Source organism: Sminthopsis crassicaudata, chromosome 2 (genome assembly GCF_048593235.1).
Source record: "Sminthopsis crassicaudata isolate SCR6 chromosome 2, ASM4859323v1, whole genome shotgun sequence".
Taxonomy (NCBI): domain Eukaryota; kingdom Metazoa; phylum Chordata; class Mammalia; order Dasyuromorphia; family Dasyuridae; genus Sminthopsis; species Sminthopsis crassicaudata.
In genome coordinates this window covers 171,117,142-171,141,221 of record NC_133618.1, presented here as the reverse complement: position 1 = coordinate 171,141,221, position 24,080 = coordinate 171,117,142, and the positions used below count along the sequence as shown (strand labels likewise).

Genomic DNA, 24,080 nt, shown 5'->3' with positions numbered 1-24,080 from the left:
TGCTTTGGCCAGAAACCCTGAGGGTATCTCCCTCCTAGATTCATTCATTCATTTAATAAATAATTTATATATATATATATATATATATTGGACTAAATGAAAAAGTAGTTCTTTGCCTCAATTGCTACTTAGCCTTAATTGCTACATGGATATAGCCTGAATCAAACTGAGACCTGTTGAAGACCTTAGTTTAAAAAGAATAAGGTCTCCTGTAATGGGTCAGAACTCTGAAGAAATATACTTGAGGCAAGGATTCTTACAACAAGGTGTTAACTCAGTGGAATTGATAATACAATGGTTATCTAGTTTAGCATGGTGATTAATAGTTCTCTAGTTCAGTATGATTGATTTAATCTTACAACAAATAATGGTTCCCTAGTGATATAATGATTGGTTTATACTCAGTATGATGAATGGATTTAATTATAATAGAGTATTTAAGAGGTCAGAGTCAGACCTAGAGGAGGACTCAAAAGAGATTTGAAGGCAGAGACCCTCAAGATGGCTGGCCTGTCTTCCTTTACTTCTTCACTAAGACCAAGGCCCATTTGAAGGTTCCCCAGAAAGAGAACTCAACCCCAGGTGAAGGAGACAGACTGTGAAGGAGATAATAAAGACTTTGGACTTTATTCCTGACTATTCTTGTAGTGATTATTCTGCTAAAACCAAGGCCCATTTGGAGAACGTCCAGAAAGGTAGTCAGAAGATTACAATCTCCCACTATACCCAAGGCCATCTCCAGTTGTCTTGCTCTATAGCTTGCTATTGGACCAGATGACTCTGGAGGGGAAAGTGAGGCAGGTAACCTTACACAGCCCTCCCTCATTGGGGAACTCACTTAGAACAAATCAGGGAATTTTCATTTTTTGGATTGCTGAAGTTGGTTGGAAGTTTTGTCTTACATTGGTCTGTAGCTCCCTCTTTATGGATCCTTCAAAGGCACTCTTTAATCCTTTGCATTCCTCACACCCTTATCTCAGTACTAGACACAGTGAGGGCCATCTCCAGTCATCCTGACCTATATCTGGCTCTGGAGGGGAAAGTGAGGCAGGTGACCTTGCACAGTCCTCCCTCACTTAAATCCAGTTTACTTGTATGTTTACAGCACCCCCTCCCTGATGTCATGGTCCTCTTCCAAAAGGAAGGACAAAGAACAACAATGAACTTCACAGTTCTATTATAGATCATTTAGGGCCACATTATTCCCAAAGATTTTACCTACATTAACCTCCTTTTAAAGGAATATTCCTGAACACAGTTATATTTGATGTAATATTTTATACCCAATGACTGAGTGGGAACTAAAGTCATACGTCATACTCATCTATGTTACAATTTCATCATTATCAATGAGAGATTCTTTTTTTCAAATGTGGGTTGAACTATTTGGCCTTTGATATCCTTTTGCCTCTGAAAGAGTATGATTCTAAAATTATGTAAAATAATTGGCATAAAGAATATTATGAAAGAGATGTACAACCACCCTGGCAGCTGGGCTAGTCAACGTTTCAAGGGCAAAGGATAACTTTTGAACAGCCACCATGCTCTACTGGTATCCATAAGATGTCAGGAAAGCCAGGGAAAGACCTATAACAAGTAGGAGGGTGGTGTTTGAGGAATTTACAGGACAACAGGGATGACTTAAGACAATGAAAACAATGAGTTACTGTTTGCACTAATAGACATAACAGGTGGCAGCTAGATGGTATACTGGATATAGTGTCTGCCCTCCAATCAGGAGGACCTGAATTCAAATTTGGCCTTAGACATTTACTAACTGTGACAATGGACAAGTCACTTAAGCCTGCTTGCCTCAGTTCCTTATCTGTAAAATGAGCTGGGGAAGGAAGTGACAAATCATTTTAGTATCTTTACCAAGAAGATCCTAAATGGGGTCACAAGAGTTGGACAAGACTGAAATGACGCAACTATAATAACAATAGACATAGCATCCATATCAATAAGATCAAGATTTACTGATGTATTGAAAGAAAATTTGTTGATTAATCTAATCCATATATATTATCAGAATTTTGTTTTAAAAATCAAGTTCTAAATGAGTTATAGATATTAAATTTCTATTCTATAACAAATTTTTTAGGTATAGTGAAGTAAGATCTTAGGCTCTCTGCTAGACCTTTTCCATCACACTGACATTTTTGGTCAATATATATATATATATATACATATATATATATACACACACACATATGCATACATATATGTATGCATGTTTATAGATATTTTTATTTTATACCTTATCAGATTTTTATTATCAACTTTTCATTAGTGCTGTTTATCACTCATGTAAGTACATACTTGAGAACAGGATCCATGTTTACCTTTATATTCTTGGTGCTTGGCATATGGTAGGGGTTTAATAAATGTTGTGACTACTGTTATGAAGGCGACACTGCATAAAATTCAGGTCAAAGAGAGAATCTATATGGATGATTAGGTCCTTCAGATGCTATTGTTTGTATTAAGTTGCTAGTATTATCAATCCTTAGAACATCACCAAACTGAAAGAGATCTATGATTGTTCAAGAGTATCTGACGATCCACACATAAAGACTAAGTAGATGAAGAAAATCTATTTTCCTGGATATATATATCCATATATATATAATGCATATTTTCCAAATATGCATTTGGAAAGACAGCATACAGAGCTTGCCTATTATTTTATGCATATCTAGAAAAACTGTACAGATAGATGTTGAGTTGAACCCAGGAATGACTAGAAAAAGGAGATTGGGTTGGATTGGTTTCATGTAAAATTGAAAAGTTCTTTTAATGGCCCTCAAACTTTCCATGGAAATGAGATCTGTGTTCTTAAGGCCACCATTCTAAATACATTGCAATAAGAGATGAAATATGAGTCTTTAAAAATAATAATGGCTATCATACAGACAGCAAAGGACAGCTGCAACCTAAAACTATAAGGAATTTCAAAGGACAGGAGTAAAAAATGTCAACAAAGAAACATACAGTAGAAAGCAAAGATAGGCTAATCTCAAGGGGATGGCAAAGGATTATGCATGAATTATCAGAATGTTCCACTAGTAACTTCTTAATATATGGAGAAAACAATGGAGCCCTACAACATATTGGGAGGAAATCCTTTGATGAATTTATAGGAGATCATGAATCAGATTTACATGGGTCAGCCAGCATGGATGGGCTACAAATGGCATCATTAGAGGGAATTCCCAAATCATGAGATCACAGATCTATTGAAGAACTGGTGTCTTTAAGGATAGTATTGTAAAATAGAAATTCATGATCTTTAAGAAGAAAAAAATAAACTTGAGGAACAACACTTTCATCTTCTACTTGGTACTTCAGTGCAGATAAAATGAAGTTGATTGGATCATGATTTTACTGGAATGCTGGGAGACACATTGAGACAGTACATATTAAGCTAGACTTGGCAACAGGAAAAACTGGATTCAAATTCTACTTCTCAAACTTATGACGTGACCATTTTAAAACCACTTAACCACTTTAAGTCTTAATTTTTCTTATCTGCAAAATGAAAATGATACTAGTCACTGACCTTGCAAAGTTTTTATGTGGATCCAATGAGATAATACATGTAAAATATTTTGCAAATTTTAAATTGTTGGGGGCAGCTAGGTAGCGCAGTGGATAGAGCACCAGCCTTGAATTCAGGAGGACCCGAGTTCAAATTTGATCTCAGACACTTAATACTTCCTAGCTGTGTGACTCTGGGGTCACTTAAACCCAGCCTCAAAAAAAAAAAAAATTCATTATGAAATGTTAAAACTGCTGGCACTGTAAGATGATGGAGATGGTACTTCTTAGGTATAGTTTTAGATAACATCCCACTGTTCACTTAAAAAATACCTACATATATAAATGCCAAAGCATAAAAAAGATCAACACTTCAAAAATATAATTAATTCCAAAAGATTATTTTCACTTAAAACAGTAATTATTTGACTATAATAGAAAATCAGCTTAACTGTTGTACCCACTTACTTTACACTTAGGCCAAAGTAAAACCAACATTTCTTAAAAATAAATATTCAAATCTACAAAAGCACTTTATAAATTATAAAGCCTTCTATGTACTAATGAGAATATCAAATTGTTCAAGAATTTGATTATAAAAGGAGATCTCTTTTCCAAAATGGAGGAAGATAGCTTGTCCAATGCCATTAATGATTTATATTTAGATCTTTACTAATACAAAAATTTGCAGCAAAAACTGAATTAGACAGTCTCATCACTTTGTCCTACAAGAAGAAGAGCTCTTTGAAAATGGGGACTGTTTTTGCCTTTTGTTGTATCCTTAGAACTTAACCTAGCACTGTCTGGCATTAGTAAGTTCTTTTTTTATAATAATAGCCTTTTTATTTTTTAAAACACATGCAAAATTAGTTTTCACCCTTCTTCCTTGCAAAAACTTGTATTCCATATTTTTCTTCCTCCCTTCCCCTATCCTTATCTCCTATACAGCAACAAATCCAATGGAGGTTAAATATGTGCAATTCCTCTATACACATTTTCAAATTATTATGCGGCGCAAGAAAAATCATATCAACAGGGGTAAAATGAGAAAAAAAACACAAGCAAGAAAACAACAACCAAAAAAAGATAAAAATATTATGTTTAACCAATTGGAAAAATATTAAATGCTCTTGGATAGGGTAAGCAAATATAATAAAGATGACAATACTACCTAAACTAATCTATTTATTTAGCGCTATATCAATCAGACTCCCCAAAAAACTATTTTAATGACCTAGAAAAAATAACAACAAAGTTCAGATAGAAAAACAAAAGGTCAAGAATTTCAAGGGAATTAATGAAAAAAAAAATCAAACGAAGGTGGACTAGCTGTACCAGATCTAAAATTATATTATAAAGCAGCGATTATCAAAACCATTTGGTATTGGCTAAGAAATAGACTAGTTGATCAGTGGAATAGGTTAGGTCCAAAGGACAAAATAATTAATAATTCTAACAACCTAGTATTTGACAAACCCAAGGACCCCAGCCTTTGGGATAAAAACTCAATGTTTGACAAAAATTGCTGGGAAAATTGGAAATTAGTATGGCAGAAACTAGGCATTGATCCACACTTAACACTGTACATCAAGGTCAGGTCAAAATGGGTTCATGATCTAGGCATAAAGATTATAAATAAATTAGAGGAACATAGGATAGTTTACCTCTCAGACCCGTGGAAGAGGAATGAGATCATTATTGATTACAAAATAGAAAGCTTTGATTATATCAAATTGAAAAGTTTTTGTACAAACAAAATCAATGCAGATAAGATTAGAAGGGAAACAATAAACTGGGAAAAGTTTTATAGTCAACGGTTTCGATAAAGGCCTCATTTCCAAAATATATAAAGAATTGACTCTAATATATAAGAAATCAATCTCTAATTGATAAATGGTCAAAGGATATGAACCAACAATTCTCCGATAAAGAAATTGAAACTATTTCTAGTCATATGAAAAGATGCTCCTAATTCTTAATAATCAGAGAAATGCAAATTAAGACAACTCTGAGATACCACTACACACCTGTCAAATTGGCTAGAATGACAGGGAAAGGTAATGAAGAATGTTGGAGGGGATGTGGGAAAACAGGGACTCTGATATATTATTGGTGGAATTCTGTAGAGCAATTTGGAACTATGCTCAAAAAGTTATCAAACTGTGCATACTCTTTGATCCAGCAGTGTTGCTACTGGGTTTGTTTCCCAAAGAGATCTTAAAGAAGGGAAAGGCACCTGCATGTGCAAGAATGTTTGTGGCAGCCCTCTTTGTGGTGGCCAGAAACTGGAAACTAAGTGGATGCCCATCAAATGGAGAATGGCTGAATAAATTGTGGTATATGAATATTATGGAATATTATTATTCTGTAAGAAATGACCAGCAGGATGATTTCAGAAAGGCCTGGAGAGACTTACATGAACTGATGCTGAATGAAATGAACAGGACCAGGAGATCATTACATACTTCAACAATACTATATGATGATCAATTCTTCAACAATGAGATGAACCAAATCAGTTCCAATAGAACAATAATGAACTGAACAAGCTACACCCAGTGGAAGAACTCTGGGAGATGACTATGAACCACTACATAGAATTTCCAATCCCTCTAATTTTGTCTGCCTGCATTTTAGATTTCCTTCACAGGCTAAATGTATACTATTTCAAAGTCCGATTCTTTTTTTCAGCAAAACAACTGTTTGGTCATGTATACATATATTATATTTAATTTATACTCTAACATATTTAAAATGTATTGGTCAACCTGCCATGGGGGTGGGGAGGAGGGGAAAAATTGGAACAAATGGTTTGGCAATTGTCAATGTTGTAAAATTACCCATGCAAATATCTGATAAATAAAAAAAATAAAAACTATTATTTAAAAAAAATTTTAAAAAGAAAATATTGTGATCCACACTCAGTCCCCACAGACCTCTCTGGATGTAGATGGCTCTCTCCATCATAAGTCTATGGGAAATGGACTGAATCACCTCATTGTTGAAAAGAGCCAAATCCCATCACAGTTAATCATTACATAATCTTGCTGTTGTTGTAAACAACATTATCTTGGTTCTGCTCACTTCACTTAGCATTAGTTTATTTAACTCTCTCCAGGCCTCTCTGAAATCATCCTGCTGATCATTTCTTATAGAACAATAATATTTCAAAACATTCATATACCATAACTTATTCAGCCATTCTCCAGCTGATGGGCATCCATTCATTTTCTATTTCCTTGCCACTCCATAAAGGGTTGCTACAAACATTTTTGCACATGTGGGTCCTTTTCCCTTTTTTATGATCTCTTTGGAATACAGACTCAGTAGAGCATATATTAGGATCTCAACAATTTTTTTTAAGTTGACTTCAAAGAGAGGTAGATAATATAAAAGCCATGAGAGTACATAGTGAGATCAAAAGGGAAAGGCTTGAACCTAAGCTTGTTTTTAACCATCTCATTTTGGGGAGGGGGGACAATGTTTTAAAAGCAGGGCTTCATAAACTTTTTCCATTCATGACCCCTTTTAGCCCAAGAAATTTTTATGTGACCCCAGGTTTAAAGGTATATAAAATAGGTATATCAATCAAACATTTACTGATAATAAATCAAAATTTCATGGCTCTCACATTCAGTGACTAGATTATATATGGAGTCATGACCCACAGTTTAAGAAGCTTGAGTTTAAACTAAACTATGACTTTGACATCTCAACTTGAACTACTTCATAATAAATATTTCTAAGTTCTATAACTACCCAAGGCATTAAAAAATCTCTGAGAACACTGATTGAAAGCTTCATCCTAATCCTGTTGGGAACAAGCAAGATAAACATCATGGCAGAACCATGCAATATATTTTGTTAAAATAAATTTCTTTATCAAGGGACTATAGAATGCTGAGCACAGATCCTTTTTGTTAAAGGAAATTTTTATTTTAAAAGAGACAGTTTCAAACTAGATTTTATTCTCATCACAAAGAGAAATAAAAAAATAATAGCATAATATTTAGATTATTTGTTCTGGCATTACATAAGGAGAATATGTTGTTATAAGAATTTAAATAAACTTTTGGCAAGAATATTAAGGACCAAGGATGTCTGGGTGAGGGTGATGGATGAACAAGATGCCAGAATTTTTGTATTAATTGTCCTCATCCTTCTGGAGACAAGAGACTGATTCCATCTGGAAGGTAGTTAAAGGATACCAGATGGAGTAATACCACATGATGGTGAACAGTTTCTTTTTATTATAAACTACAATTGCGATCTTTCCAAGAATAATGTTACTTGTAAGCAATGTGAGATTGCTTTCCTTGGCTTATCTAAATCTAGAATTCCTGTTGCTGTGGCCTCTCCATATTGGGAAGAAAATACTTTTAAGTTCACAATTAATGTGGTAGTACCTAAAAAAGAAAAAGAAGAAAGAGAATCAAGAGGGACTTGAAAGCACAGAACAGCTAGCATAATTTCTACACCTGGAAAGGTTCTGGGGCAAATTCATTAAAAACCCATTTGTAAGCACCCAAAGGATAATGAGGTGTTAAATAGCAGCCAACAAGGATTTGTCCAAAGGAAATTGTGCCAAGCACACCTAAATCTATTCTTTAATGAAAATAATGATCTTTCATAGCAGTGAAAGGCTATAGAGATGGTATATATAACATAATGATATACATTCACTTAGGTACTAGACATATTTTTATTCTCTTTTTAAAAATATTTTATTTTTCTCCAGTTATAAGTAAACTTAGTTTTTAACATTCATTTTTGTAAGATTTTGAGTTCCAAATTTTTTTCCCTCCCTCTTTCTTGTCCCCATATCTAAGACAACAAGAAATCTGATATAGGTTATATACACAAAAACTTGTTAAAAAGATTTCACATTAGTGGTGTTGTGAAAGAAGGATCAGAAAAAAAATGGACCACCAGAAAGAAAGAAAAACCAAGAAGTGAAAATACCATGCTTTGATTTACATTCTGAATCCATAGTTCTTTCTCTGGATGTGGATAGCATTTTCCATCATGAGTTCTTTGGAATTATCTTAGATAATGGTATTTCTAAGAAGAACTAAGTTAGTCATAGTTGATCATCACACAATGATGCTGTTACTGGGTATGATATCCTCTAGGATCTGCTTATTTTACTCAGCTTCAGTTTATGTAAGTCCTTCCAGGTTTTTCTGAAATCCACCTGCTCATAATTTCATTTAGCACAACAGTATTTCATTATATTCATATACCACAATTTGTTCAGGCATTTTCCAATTGAGAGGCACCCCTTCAATTTCCAATTCTTTGCCACCACAAAAAGACCTACTATTAAATATTTTTGTACATATGAGTCTTTTTTCTCTTTTTTTATGATCTGAGATACAAACATACTAGTGGTTTTGCTGGATCACAGGAAGTGTACAACTCCAACAACATATATTAATATTCCAATTTTTCTACATCTCCTATATCTATCATTTTGCTTTTTTGTCATATTAACCAATCTGAGAGATGTGAGATAGTACCTCAGAATTGTTTTAATTTGCATTCTTTAATCAATAGTGATTTAGAGAATTTTTTCATAGCTTTAATTTCTTCCTTTGAATACTGCCTGTTTATATCCTTTGATCATTTATCAATAGGGGAATGACACTGGTTTTACTTAGTTTTCTATGTATTATAAAATATTATGTATTATAAAACATTTATTAGAAATATTTGCTGTAAAAATTGCCTCCTAGCTTTCTGTTTTCTGCCTAATCTTGGTTGCATTGGTTTTGTTTATTCTAAAGCTTTTTAATTTAATGTAATCAAAATAATCCATTTTTGCATTTCATAATGTTTTCTTCTCTTGTTTGGTTATAAATTGACCATAGATGTGATAGGTAAACTATTCTTTGTTTTCTGATTTGTTAATGGTATCATCCCATATATGTAAATCATGTATCATTTTGACCTTATTTTTTTTCATTTTCTCCAGCAGTTTTGTCTAAATAGTGAGTTCTTATTCTAGATGTTGGAATCTTTGCGTTTATAAAAAAGTAGATTACTGTAGTCATTTATGTCTAAGTCTTATATGCCTGTTATTTCTTATTCAGTACCAAAAATTTTCGATGATTGCCACTTTATGGTATAGTTTTAGCTCTGTTATGTTTGTCATCTTCCTTGGTATTTTTTTTTTCATTAATTCCCTTGATTTTCTTTATCTTTTGTTCTTCAAGATGAATTGTTATATTTTCTAGCTCCCTCAAATAATTTTTGGTGGTTTGGTACAGAATTGAATAAGTAAATTAATTTAGGCAGAATTGGTGACTTATCCATGAGCAACTGATATTTTCCCAGTTATTTAGATATGACTTTATTTGTGTGAAAAAGTGTTATATAATTGTGTTCATATAGTTCTTGGGTTTGTCTTGGAAAATATTTTTGATTGTTTATAGTTGTTTTAAATGGAATTTCTCTTTCTATTATCTGTTGCTGGGCTTTGTTAATAATATGTAGAGATGTTGATGATTTGTGTGGGCTTATCTGCAACTTTGCTAAAGTTAATTGCTTCAAATAGATTTTTAGTTGATTCTATAAAATTTTGTAAATATATCATTATATAATCTACAGAAAGTGATAATTTTGTTTCCTCATGCCTATTATAATTCCTTCAATATCTTTTTCTCCTTTTATTGCTAAAGCTAAAACGTTATTTCTAGTATAATATTGAGTAATATTGGTGATAATAGGCATCCTTATTCAACCTTTAATCTTACTGGGATAGCTTTTAGCCTATCCCCATTACAGATGTTTCCTGATAGTTTTAGATAAATACTGCTTATCATTTTTAAGGAAAATTACATTTTTTTTTTTTTTAGGAATGGGTACTGTAATTTTGTCAAAAGCTTTTTCTGCAACTATTGAGATGATCATGATTTCTATTGTTTTGATTTTTTATGTGGGCAATTATGCTCATTGTTTTCCTAATATTGAACGAGTTCTGCATTCCTGATATAAATTGATAAATTGTTGAACTCTCTTAATTTTTATTTAAAATTTTTGCATCAATAATTAGGAAAATTGGTTTGTATATTTTTCTCTGTTTTGGATCTTCCTGGTTTGGGTAATAGCACTATATTTCTGTCATAAAAGGAATTTGATAGGACTCTTTTTTTGCCTATTTTTCCAAATATTTTATATAATAATTGGAATTAATTGTTCTTTAAATGTTTAATAGAATTCACTTGTAAATCTGTCTGGCTCTGGAGATAGTTTTCTTAGGGAATTCACAGATGGCTTTTTCAATTTATTTTTCTAAAGTAGGACTATTTAAATATTTTATTTCCTCTTCAGTTAATCTGGTCAATTTAAATTATTGTAGATATTCACCCATTTCATCTTGATTGTCATATTTATTAGCATATAGTTATGTAAAATAGTTTCTAATTATTGCTTTAATTTCCTCTTCATTGGTGGTGACAATTCTCAGATGAAGAAATTGAAATTATTTCTGGCCATATGAAAAGATGTTCCAAATCATTATTAATCAGAGAAATGCAAATTAAGACAACTCTGAGATACCACTACACACCTGTCAGATTGGCTAGAATGACAGAGAACGATAATGCACAATGTTGGAGGGAATGTGGGAAAACAGGGACACTGGTACATTGTTGGTGGAATTGTGAATACATCCAGCCATTCTGGAGAGCAATTTGGAACTATGCTCAAAAAGTTTTCCAACTGTGCATACCCTTTGACCCAGCAGTGTTACTACCAGGCTTATATCCTAAAGAGATCTTAAAAAAGGGAAAGGTACCTGTATGTGCAAGAATGTTTGTGGCAGCCCTCTTTGTAGTGGCCAGAAACTGGAAACTAAGTGGATGCCCATCAATTGGAGAATGGCTGAATAAATTGTGGTATATGAATAGTATGGAATATTATTGTTCTGTAAGAAATGACCAACAGGATGATTTCAGAAAGGCCTGGAGAGACTTACATGAACTGATGCTGAGTGAAATGAGCAGGACCAGGAGATCATGATATATACTTCAGCAACAATACTATATGATGACCAACTCTGATGGACATGGCCTTCACCAATAATGAAATGAACCAAATCAGTTCCAATAGAGCAGTAATAAACTGAACCAGCTACACCCAGCAAAGGAGCTCTGGGAGATGACTATGAACCACTATATAGAATTCCTAGTCCCTCTATTTTTGTCCGCCTGCATTTCGGATTTCCTTCACAGGCTAATTATATACTATTTCAAAGTCTGATTCTTTTTGTACAGCAAAACAGCTATTTGGACATGTATAATATACTATATTTAATTTATACTTTAACATATTTAACATGTATTGGTCAATCTGCCATCTGGGAGGAAGGAGGGGAAAAATTAGAACAAAAGTTTTGGCAATTATCAATGTTGTAAAATTACCCATATATATATATGGTTTTATATTCTGCCTTGTCTCCCATCAGCAACCTCAAGGACTAATTGTTCATATTTTATTCAGACATCTTGTTCTCATGATTCTTCATCTTTCCTTTCTTATATCTTTATATCAGGTACTCACTAATGGAGTCCTTTGGAGACAACCCCTCCCAACTTGAGAAGAGACCCTACTTATTGTGTTAGGGCATATGTACTAAAGTTGTATCTCTTGAAAGTTTAAAAGTTTATTCAATTTTCCATCAAGTTTGACTCTTTGTGATGCCATTTGTGATTTTCTTGGAAAGGACATTAAAATGTTTTCCTATTTCCTTCTCCAGCTCATGTTACAAATAAGGAAACTGAGACAAACAGGGTTAAGTGATTTGCCCAGGGTCACATAAGTAGTAAGTGTCTGAGGCTGATTTGAACTCTGGAGAGTAAATGTTCCTAACTCCAGACACACTATGTTCACTGAACCACCTGAATGGAAAGCTCATCCTAATGTTGCTGAAATGATCCTGTTGGGTCTCTCATGAGAGTTTTACCTTTAATAGTCAGAGGAACAGAATTAGTTAAAAGTAAATTATATTAATAAAGTGACATAGGAAGAAAAATAGCAACAAGAATTTTTCCCATAAACTCATATCAATGTCTTCCAAAAACTGAAAGAATATCAGTGAGAAGAATGGATGCATGTAAACAATATGTATCAGAAATCATCTAGTTACATGTGTGCATTATATACACACATATATGTATATATAATTTTCATACAGATTACTTACACACACATATATATACATGAATATACATGTGTATATACATATGGAACATATGCAGCCAGGGCATGGTATGAAGAAGTACATTTATAAAAATTAATGGGATAGCAAGATGGTGTAGTGGGTAGAGTACCAGCCTTGAAGTCAGGAGGACCTGAGTTCAAATCAGACACTTAAAACTTCCTAGCTGTGTGCCTCTGGGCAAGTCACTTAAACTCAATTGCCTCAGCAAATATATATTATATATATAAAGTGCCTCATGTGTAGGGCACATTGTGAAAGGATAAGTCATACTCCTTAGGGCCAAAAGACTATTGACATCTTCTCGTGTCATCTGGATCTTCCACTCTGGTCTCTAAGCCTCTGTTGGACCTTCTGTCTGGTGATATTTGGTTGTATCCTCTCCTGTAGCCTTTCCTGGAGGCCATTTGGCTCCACTGAGCATGTAGTCTCTTTCAAACACTAACTTGCTGGGTGCTCTGCTGCCTGCAGCTTCTGTTTCCCCTGAAATCCTTGAGTTTCTCTTCCTGAAGAAAGAGTGAGTATCATCATCCTCTAAAAGCATAAAGTCCGTAGGCTCATTCTAGCCCTTTCAAATAAAAAGCATAGAGCCTTTTCTTGGAATTTTATATATGTATGTATCTTCTCCTCAATTCCCCATTTTGTTTCCTAAGAACCTTGCTGCTACTGATGCCTTTCTTCTTTCCAATAGGAAGTTATGTCCTTGGGTACCAAGCCTCTTAGGAAAAAAGCAAAATCAGTGCAGTCTTGCCAGCTGTAACCAATGCCCTTTGACTTGATCCTTTTCCTACCCTTGTATTTAAGTTACCAAGTTTATGGTAATTATTCTACATAGATAACTAAAACCTGAATTTTTAATTTTTATTGAAAACTCTCTCTACCAATGGAATTCAGCACTTTTCTTGCAACTTACAGGCTCATCTCAGAGCTACATTGAACACTGATAGATTGAGTGACTTGTCTAGAATCACACAGGCAATATATGTTTTGGCAAGACTTAAAATTCAAGTCTCCCTGACTCTGAGATCATCACCTCTCTATTTGCCACTTTTCAATTTTCTATCTTTGAAAGCTAGATTATAAGCCACATAATGTTTATTTGCCCACCCACCAAAATACTATTGACATCAGGGTTCCCTAATTTCCATTTCTATTCCCTTCTACTGTATGAGAGAGCTAAGTTTAAGCTGGGGTGGAGTGTGAAAGACATATTGTGTCTTTGTGGGCATATTTGCCCACAAGTTAATAAATACAAAGATGTTGGAGATTTTTTGAAGTGGAGAATGCTAATGATTAGTAGATTGAGAAAGGCATCTTGCAGAGTTGGCACTTGAGCACAATAAAGCTAATGATTTTGAGACAGAAGCAAGTAAGGAGTCATTCTTGGGCATAATATGTAAAAAGTCACAGAACAGAAGTTGAAATGCTTGGTGTATTTGTGGGGGGCATATAAATGGATCAGGGAGAGTATTGTGCTGCGCCTTATATTCTGGCTTTTATTTCATATTCGTTATCTTTCTTGTATAAGACAGACAAAACTTTAATGACTAGCAAAAGCACAGCATATCCTGAATTCCAGATCTATAACACCTCTTGGAGAATTGTTTATTTTCTTCCTTTGCCTTTTATCATCTAGAGATCATTGCACCCAACAATGTAAATTATATAATAAATATAATATATAACAATTGTATGTATTAGTATAAAAGTTTCCCTTGATAGAATTGTAGATGTATTCTGAAATATAATTTTGTCCTTGTCCCAACAAGTGACTCTGATACATCCTTCACCCTTCTTTCCACTTTCCTCATCTCTTCACTTTCTCTCACTCCCCTCATCCAATCCATTGCCAAGGCCTCTTGATTTTGCTTTCATAAAATCTGTTGCATGTACCCTCTCCTTTCCTCTGATACTACTACCTATTTGTTGCAAATCTCTTATCACCTCTCACTCAGACTATTGTAATAACCTGTTGGTTGGTCTCCTTGCCTCAACAATCCACTCCACTTCATCCTTCATTCAGCTGTCAAATTTTCCAGAAGTGATTTTCCTAAAGTGCATGTCTAGCCATGTCACTCCTCTGCTTAACAAACCCCAGTGGCTCCCTATCACCTCTAGAATAAAATATAAAAATCATTTTTGGCATTCAAAACCTTTCATAACTTGACTCCCTACTAACTCTCTAGAATTCTTATATCTTAGCCTCTTCTTTACAGGTATTCTTTGGTCTAGTGTAGAGGGCTGGAATTCCCATTTTCCTTTGGTGTTTTCACCTCCCTGAGAAGTCAGGGAGGGTGTGATCACCTCTTTTTTTTTTTTTTTGTATTTTCACCTCTCTTCCTGAAAAGTCAGGGAAGATGTGACCACCTGTGTTCTAAAACAAAAGAAAGTGGGAGATGTAGAGGGCTAGAACTCTGGAGAACTATACTTGAAACAAGGATACTTACAAGGTGTTAGCTCAGTGGAATTGATGAGATGATGGTTCTCTAGTTCACATATACTTAATACTTAGTATGGTGATGTAATGGTTCTCTAGTTCACACATGCTCAGTATATTATAATGATGTAATTGTACTAAGGTATATAAGGGCTGAGAGGACTGGAAATGAGACATGCCATCTTTAACCAGCCTTGTGGTCTCCCCTAAGATCAAGGCTGGTCCTGGGATCCTTCAGAAAGCTAGCCTGAACATTACATTTTGGCGCCTAATGTGGACATAAGGGTCTACATTCAGCAGCTCGACTGACACAATCATAAGTTCAGTGGAGAAGTCCCTGTGACCAGGAAAGAGGGTGAATAAACTAGTCACTTTCATTTTTCAACTAAAATGAGGGAAATACTAAGAAAAGAGCCTTCCCCACTCCAAAGGAAGTATGTAGCAAGCATAACTAAGTTAATAAAGGAGCAAGGTTTGTTGGTAACTTGGGAGCAGATTATTAGACTCTTAGAAACATTAGAATACACATCTCCTTGGTTCTCTAAGGAAGAAAAATTAAGAGCCAGATAAGGGAAAATTAGTGAAAGAGCAACTAATCGAATATTACAATGATAATGGTGCTGATTCAATTCCTAAGGAAACATTCTACATATACAACATAATACAGTTGGCTTTAAGGAATCCCACAAGTTTTAAAATAAGGAAAAAGAAGAAAGAGCAGGAGGGGGATATTACTGACAAAGCAGCATGAAGAATTGGACAAGAAAGGAGTTAAATATAGTGCTGATGAAAGTAAGGAGTGTGGTGCTTCTCAGTCAGCACCACCTATGCAGCAGCTTTATCTATCCCCATGACACGATTACAAAAAAGCATTAATTTAAGCTAAAGATTAAGGATAGGATACCTCTGATTTGAAATAGAAGCATACCCTGTGATTGGAGAATTTGACTCTTCAGGTCAAGGAAAAAAGATACACTCCTTTTAATCTGGAAATTATCAAAGATCTGAAAAAGGTTTCACTCTTTATGGGTCTACATCATTTTATGTTAAAATATTATTAGAGAATTTGGCTTTTGAAGTTTTAACTCCTAATGATGGGAAATCTATAGCAAGGACATGTTTAGAACATGGACAAAAGTTGTTGTGGCTGTCTGAGTATAATGAACTCTGTAGAATACAAGACCAAAGAAATAGGCAAACTGGAGTTAATATAACGGTCACCTTTTATCAACTAGCAAGTTCAGGTCTTTATGCAGACACTTTAGCACAGATTATTTGACAGTATATGAGCAAATTGCTGCTGCTATCAAAGCATGGGGTACCCTCCCAGGAAGACAAGATAGAGGGGAAGTCTTCACAAAAATAGCACAAGGTCCAAATGAACCCTTTGCTGATTTTGTGGGATGTCTGCAAATAGCTGTCATACGAATTATTGGTGAAAATGCAGCAACAGACATTATGATAAGGCAACTTGCTAAAGAAAATGCTAATGAGGTTTGTAGAAGAATTATACTAGGACTATACAATGATGTTCCTTTAGATGAGATCATAAGACACTGTGCCACAGTGAGCACAAATACCTTTTATATCCAGGCTATGATGCAGACTTCTCAAGATCTGAACATGGGAAGACAGGGTCCCTTTTGGCAAGGGACTTGGCAAGGGACTCATCAATGCTTTCAATGTGGTAAATAGGGCATCTGAAAGCTCAATGTTGTCATAAAGAACAAGGGAAGAGACAAGGTCTCTAGTCCAACTTACAATTAACCAGGAGAAAGGGAATATGTCATGTGATAGGAGTATACCATTGACTGGCAGGCTAAATCCATAGGAGTTTTGTTCTGACCCTCTACAGTCTAGAGATACTGACTCTCTCTTCTTCCCATAAGACACTTCATTCTCCAGATCCTGGACTTTTTCACTTTCTATGCTAAAAGAATATGTTCTTCCTTCTCATTTCCATTTGCTGACTGTCTTCCATTTCCTGCTGAAATACCACCAACTACAGTAAGAATTTTCCAGTTCTCAATTTTAGTGCCCTTTCTCTGTTGATTAGTTCTAATTTATCCTTCATATGTTTTGATTGCACATAGCTATTTGCATGCTACCTCCCTCATCAGATTGGTTTACCTGCTCTCTTGCATCATGCATATCTTTTACCTCTTATATCCCCAGAGTTAAGCATATTACCTGGGAGATAGGTATTGAGTAAAGGTTCACTGATTATTGAACCTCTCTAGGTGTTTCAAGTTAAGCCACAAGCCTTCCTTTGTATGATTTTAAATGACCTATTGTAGCAAAGATAGATTGCTTTTACAATCATTTTTATAATTTTTCCAACATTGGCCATTGCAAAACCTTTTGTTCCGAATTTTCCCCTCCTTTCCCCTGCCCCCTTCCCTAGCTGGCAGGTAATCTAATATATGTTAAATATGTTGAAATACATGTTAAATCAAATATATTTATACAAATTTATATCATTATCTTGTTGCATAAGAAAAATCAGATCAAGAAGGAAGAAAAAGAAAAACTGAGAAAGAAAAAAATGTAAGCAAATAACAACAGAGAGAGTGAAAATGCTATGTTGTGTTCTACATTCTGTTCCCAGGATTCTCTCTCTGGGTGTAGATGGCTCTCTTATTCACTACAAAAGTGGAATTGATTTGAATCATCTCAATGTTGAAGAGAGCCAAGTTCATCAGAATTGATCATTATATAGTGGGACCAGATAGTTTCAAAAGAACCTTCTGGCTTCAAGTTTATGGTGCTTAGATAGGGTAGAGAATATACATTCAATATTTATTAATTACTAGTTAGCTCTTGTTTAATTTTCCATTGGTTTTATTTTTAAAATTTTTGGTATTTTATTGAAAGATTTATAGTGAACATCAATATAACCAATTAAAACTTGTTTGGAAATTTTATTTATGCAATTAATTGAGATGAATAAATTATTTTGGAAATTTTCAGTCATTCATTATCTTTAAGGTCTTAAAAGGATTCTTTATTTTTCCATTCACTTTTATTCTCTCTTCTTTTCATATGGTTAAACTCCATTCTCCTAGTGGGTTTTTTTTTTTTTTTTTTGCTTTGCATTATATCATATAGATATTTCAAGATTTGCATATTTAATATCTATTGTTATTAATTACATTATAATATTTCATTACCAGAAGTTATTTAACTTTTTCTCTAATGTTGAATATTTAGACTGTCTATAGTTTGGGTTAATTTCATATAATAAGGCAATAAATATCTTTGAACAAATATCTCCCTTTTTATGTTATCAAGATATTTTGCAAACAATGGTATTATTGTGTCAAAGTTTACAATTTTTAAAGAAAGTCTTTTACTGTAAATTACCAGCTTATTCTATGGAAAGATTCTACAGGTTTAGAATTCCACCATAAATAGATTTTGTATGTAATGCTCCTATAACTTTGCCAGCAAAGATGTTTTTTTTTCACTTTTAATTATTTTTTTTCTATTTTGATTCAAATCCTCCCATTTTACAGAATATAATGAAGTTCAAAATATTGCCTATAGTAACCCCCCAAAAAACAATAAAGAAAAAGATCATTTTTATTTGAGAATTTTGTTGGGCTAGGGGTTAGTGAGTTTAAGCCAATATAGAGGAGAACTGGGGTCAAATTCTCTCTCTGACACTTTACTAATTGTATGACTATGAATAAGACTTTTAACTCCTATATACTTCAGTTTCCTCCTCTATAAAATGGAGATAATAATATCTATAAAATCAAACTCAAAGGATTATTGTGAAATTGAGATAAATTCCTCTACTTCCTTGGAAGTGCTATGTAACTGCAGTTATTATATTACCTTTGTATTTCCTCCAGTGCCTTGTCAACTGAAGTTTTTACATTCTAATTAATATTTGGCAAATTTTAGTAGAACTTAATGTGATTGAATCTGAGCTGGCACATAGTTAACTGTTTTGCTTTGTTTATTTATTTATTTGGTGTTTTGTTTTTCCAATTTTCCTTTACTCTTACTATCTCTGTCTCTGTCTCTCTCGGTCTTTCCCTCTTCCTAGTTTTTCCTCCTTTACCCTTTAGCCATGCCTTTTCAAATTCCAAATCTGGATTACAAACTTAATTGCCTCTTTTGCTTCATTTCCCATATTGCTGAATGGAGCTGGAGGATATCATAAAATAGCACTAATTGGGTTCTCTACACATTTGTGTTATCTAACCTCAATTTGATCTCACTGCAGCATTATCATTCTTGCTTCCCTAATTGATTATCTGATCTATCAGCTGTCTATCCTCAAGTCTCTCATGGCACTTCCCTTACCTCAACCTCACACTTACAGACCTCTATCATATTTTACAAAAAGAAATAATAAAACCATTCACCGTGAGTTGTTCATCTTTGCCTTCTCATCTCATATCACTTAGATGTATTCCCTAACTGCTGACTCCTTTGCTCCAGTCTCAGATGTAGAGTTGACCCTTCTCATTGCCGTGACCAGCCCATCTGTAAATACAATATGAATACTGATGCAAAAAATCTTGTATTCAATATTAGCAGAGTCTAGAATTGTATTTTAAAACATTGTATACTATATAACAAGGTTGAATATTCAATAAACTAGAAATATAACAAGCTCCATTAATAACAAAAACAGCAAAATTGCCTGCTTATATTCATAAATGCAAAAAAGCTTTTAGCAAAATAAAATTCCTTTAATTAGAAATATTAAAAAACAAGAATAAATGGACTATTTATTTAGTGTTATTATTATTAAAGCTTTTCATTTACAAAACATATGCATGGTTGATTTTTCAACACTGACCCTTGTAAAACCTTAAGTTCCAAATTTTCACCTCCTCCCTACCTCTTTCCTAGATGGCAGGTAGTCTAATACATGTTAAATATATTAAAATATGTTAAATCCAATATATATATGTGTATATACATATACACATATTTATACAGTTATCTTGCTGCACAAGAAAAATCAGATCACGAAGGAAGAAAAAAAACCTGCAAAAGAAAACAAAATGTAAGCAAACAACAGAGAGAGTGAGAATGCTATAATTGTGGTCCACACCCAGTTCCCACAGTCCTCTCTCTGGGTATAGATGGCTCTCTTCATCACTGAACAAGTGGAACTAGTTTAACTCATCTCATTGTTGAAGAGAGCCATGTCCATCAGAATTAATCTTCTTGTTGCTGTGTGTAATGATCTCCTGGTTCTGCTCATGTCACTCAGCATCAGTTCATGTTAAGTTTCTCCAGGCCTCTCTGAAATCATTCTGCTGGCCGTTTCTTATTAAACAATAATATATGGACTACTTATTGTTACAGTAAATTCTAGAGGTCTTTCTATTAGACTCAGATTTAAAGCAAGGGCATTCATTTTCATCATTATTATTTGATATAGCCTTAGAAATTATTTAGAGATATAGATGGGTGTTTGGTAGTCTGAAAAAAAATTTCTTCCTTTCTTTTTAGACTTCTTAGAAATCCATAAGGCTCAATTATAACAGGCTTCCTCTACTCACAAACAATACTTTGCCTTTTTTTTTTGAATGTTAAATTCCTGGATCTTCTTTTTTTTCTTCTTCTGAGGCAATTGGGGTTAAGTAACTTGCCCAGGGTCACACAGCTAGGCCATATTAAGTGTCTGAGATCAGATTTGAACTCAGGTCCTCCTAATTTCAGGACTGGTGCTCTACTGCACCATCTAACTGCCCCCTGGATCTTTATTTTCTGGAAACTTCTTTGCATCGTTCTCTAGAATAGGGATTTGCTAGCTTACCGCTAGCATCTCATACTTATTATATCAAAAAGACATAAACCCATCAAAATTTGTTAATGAAACACCATCCTCTGACCAGGTGATGGAAATAAAAGATTAAAAATGAAACAATCTTGACTAGCAGGGAGAAATTTACAGTATATCAAAGAAACAATGTGTAAACATATATGTAGATGCTATCTATTTCTATCTCCATTTTTATCTATCTATCAGAGAGATATTATTAGCTAGCAGGAGGTGGGGTAATTAGTAAAGGTATAACATAGGAGACATCCCTTAAGTTGAGCTTTGATAGAAACTAGGAATTTCTTTACCTCAAAATTATAGAAATACATGGAATGCCATGTAAGAGGAATATCAAAAATCACAGAGCATATGACAGACAGAAATTTAGATGACTAAATGTATTTATGAAGCACTTATTGTGTTCCAGGCACTTTAAGTACTAAAAATAAAAACAAAAGTTAACAAGCAAATGCTTATTATAAAATAGATTACACTCTAAGGGAAGATGACACCATATAGGGAGCAGAAAAACAGAGGTGACAGAAATAGAATTGCCAAAGACACAGAAGTTTAGAGAGTTAAATTTCAACTAAAGTAAATGAATAATAAAGCTGGAAAAGTTGGGTGAAGTCAGGTCATGAAGGACTTTGAATGTTGGACAGAGGGCTGTGTTTTTGATCTCCAAAACAACAGGGAATCATTAAAACTTCTTAAGCAGGATAGTATAGTATTCTTTCCTTTATGAAATTAGTTTGATACTTTTTTCCAGTACGAACTGGAGAAAAGAGAAAATGGAAACAGTGAGACTATTTGGAAAGCTATTGAAATAGTCTAGAAAGAGATGATTAGAAGGTGAACTAGTAGAATAGCCTTGCAAGTACAGAAATGGGTACATATATGGGAGATAATTTGGACCTCGAGTTGACAAGACTTGGCAAATGGATTAGGCCAGAGTGAAGAGTTGAAAATGGTTCCAAAACTCATGATTGTCCCTAACTTCCTTGCAATCAAAATTTTTGGACTGTTGAAATTCTTCCCTAGTTTGGAGTATCCTAGTGCAGAAGTGCCCTGGTTAGAAGTAGCAAAGTTTTCAGGTGAACTATGAAGAGTAACAAAAAGTTTGCAGAACTCTAGGTTATAAATTCCAAGATGACCTTTCAGAGATCAGTTGTCATTTTTTCTTCTTCTATTGTCTTCTGAAGACCATTTTTCCTAATGTTCCAACATTATCCCTGGAGGTCATCAATTGGATTCTATCCTTTGATTTGGACCCTTGTCCACCTCCTTGTTTTTCATTTTAAGCCCTATTCCTTTTCTTAAAATTTTTTGATGTCCACACTCAAAACCAAGTGATATTTTTACTCCCTTTTATTGGTTTATTGATGACATTTCTACTCAGATATAGATTGAACAAATTGATTTTTAAATTCTTATAATTCTGAGGTTCTGTGATTGTGTGTGTGTGTTTGAGTTTCATTCTCAATGATATAAAAACTTAGAACTAGAAAAGGACCCTAAAGACTGTTTAATCTAAGCTCTTCATTTTACAAGTAAAGAAATGCAATGATTTTTAGATATTTTCACTCTTTATAATCTAGAGTATCAACTAGCTGTCCTTGTTCACTACAGTGTTACTCCACATTTGCCAATAACACTCACTGTGCAATCAGAGGGTGAGGAACATCAGATTTATTAAATATTAAAGTACTACAATTCAAACCTATGGTCCATTTAGCTTAGTTGTTCTGACTGCATCAAACAAGTTACCTTATTGTTCAAGAAGTATTTTAACATTCCTACTATATGTCCTTTCCCCCAAAGTGGCTCTTGATTTAAAGACTATAGTGAGGTTTTTCCTCAATATCTTTTCCCCAAGTACTGTATATTTCTTATGAAATGTTCTCTCTGGAAAGCTATTCATAATTAACCATAAAATATGTTAGATGAAATCATTAGCCTTTATAAAAAATGACTGCTATCTGTTTAGAATACTAAAAATGTTCCTCATCCATGTATGGCTGTATAAGAAGAAAACAATTTCCTACTTCTTTCTTAGTAAGCAAATTGGCATCTCAGTATCTGTGTGATCATAAACAATTCACTTAACTTCTCTATGATTATTTCCATCTGCACAATGGGGATAATAACAGCACCTTCCTCCCAAGGTTGTTATGAAGATAAAATGAAATAATATTTGCAAATGCTTTGCAAACATTAAAACTAGCTGGCTAGTTAGCTAATAATAGCTAGCTAGTTGGGTAGTAGGAGTGATAGTAGTAGTAGTAGTAGTAGTAGTAGTAGTAGTAGTAGTAGTAGTAGTAGTAGTAGTAGTAGTAGTAGGTGGTGGTGGTGGTATACTTCCCTAAAACAGGCACAAGAAAAATAAAAATAAAACAACCTATCAAAACCAAATCAGGGGCCCTTGAAAGTCACTGGAGTAGTAAAGTTTACATTGTATATATTATATTCATATTTAGTGATTTGTACTCCACATTCCCTCAATTAAATCTTATGTTTCTTTATGGAAAATTAAATCAAGAAGGAAAGATAGGCATATATTGGGAAACCAAGAAAAGCAGACTGACTAATGTTCTACTAAGAACAAGATAGGGCAAATGAGATTCTTTGTCTTAAAAATAGATAATTTTTAAAAAGAATGGACTTTTTATTGAAATGCCCATTCCCTACAATGAATCAGTACTAAGCCAATTCATTGTAAATTATACCTTTGCTACTCAAAAGGCTCAGCCAGTCACTCTTTTAAGCCACTGAAGGTACTACTAACAGTGCTTATATAGTCCTCTGAAAAGCTTTCATGAAATGTCTTAACAAGCTAATGAGTCTATTATTTTCCTATAAAAGTTGTATTATATTTTTAAATTTATAATTAAAGAGCTGATAGTAAATATCTAATTAAATATCCAGAATACTGCATCCCCAAATTAAAGGAAAGGAAGAAAACACTTCACATGGTTCACTAGTAAAAAATGTACTGTAGTCTAGAAAATTTTGCAAAATATTAAGACCTGGATCTGTTAATGGTAAACTTGAAGTAGAAGAAAGTGGGAATTTCAAGGCAGAGTGGATGAAAGATG

The 24,080-nt window shown here is 33.8% G+C and overlaps 1 protein-coding gene across 4 annotated transcripts in view; it reads right to left on the bottom strand.

Annotated features, from left to right (window-relative positions):
• PAK5 (p21 (RAC1) activated kinase 5) overlaps nucleotides 1-24,080 on the bottom strand; it is a 436,232-nt gene that overhangs the window by 312,180 nt on the left and 99,972 nt on the right. For all 4 annotated transcript variants that reach the window (XM_074287868.1, XM_074287871.1, XM_074287869.1 and 1 more), the window contains exon 3: nucleotides 19,571-19,691. The gene's annotated coding sequence lies outside the window, so the exon portion shown is untranslated. The remainder of the gene's footprint in view (nucleotides 1-19,570; nucleotides 19,692-24,080) is intronic.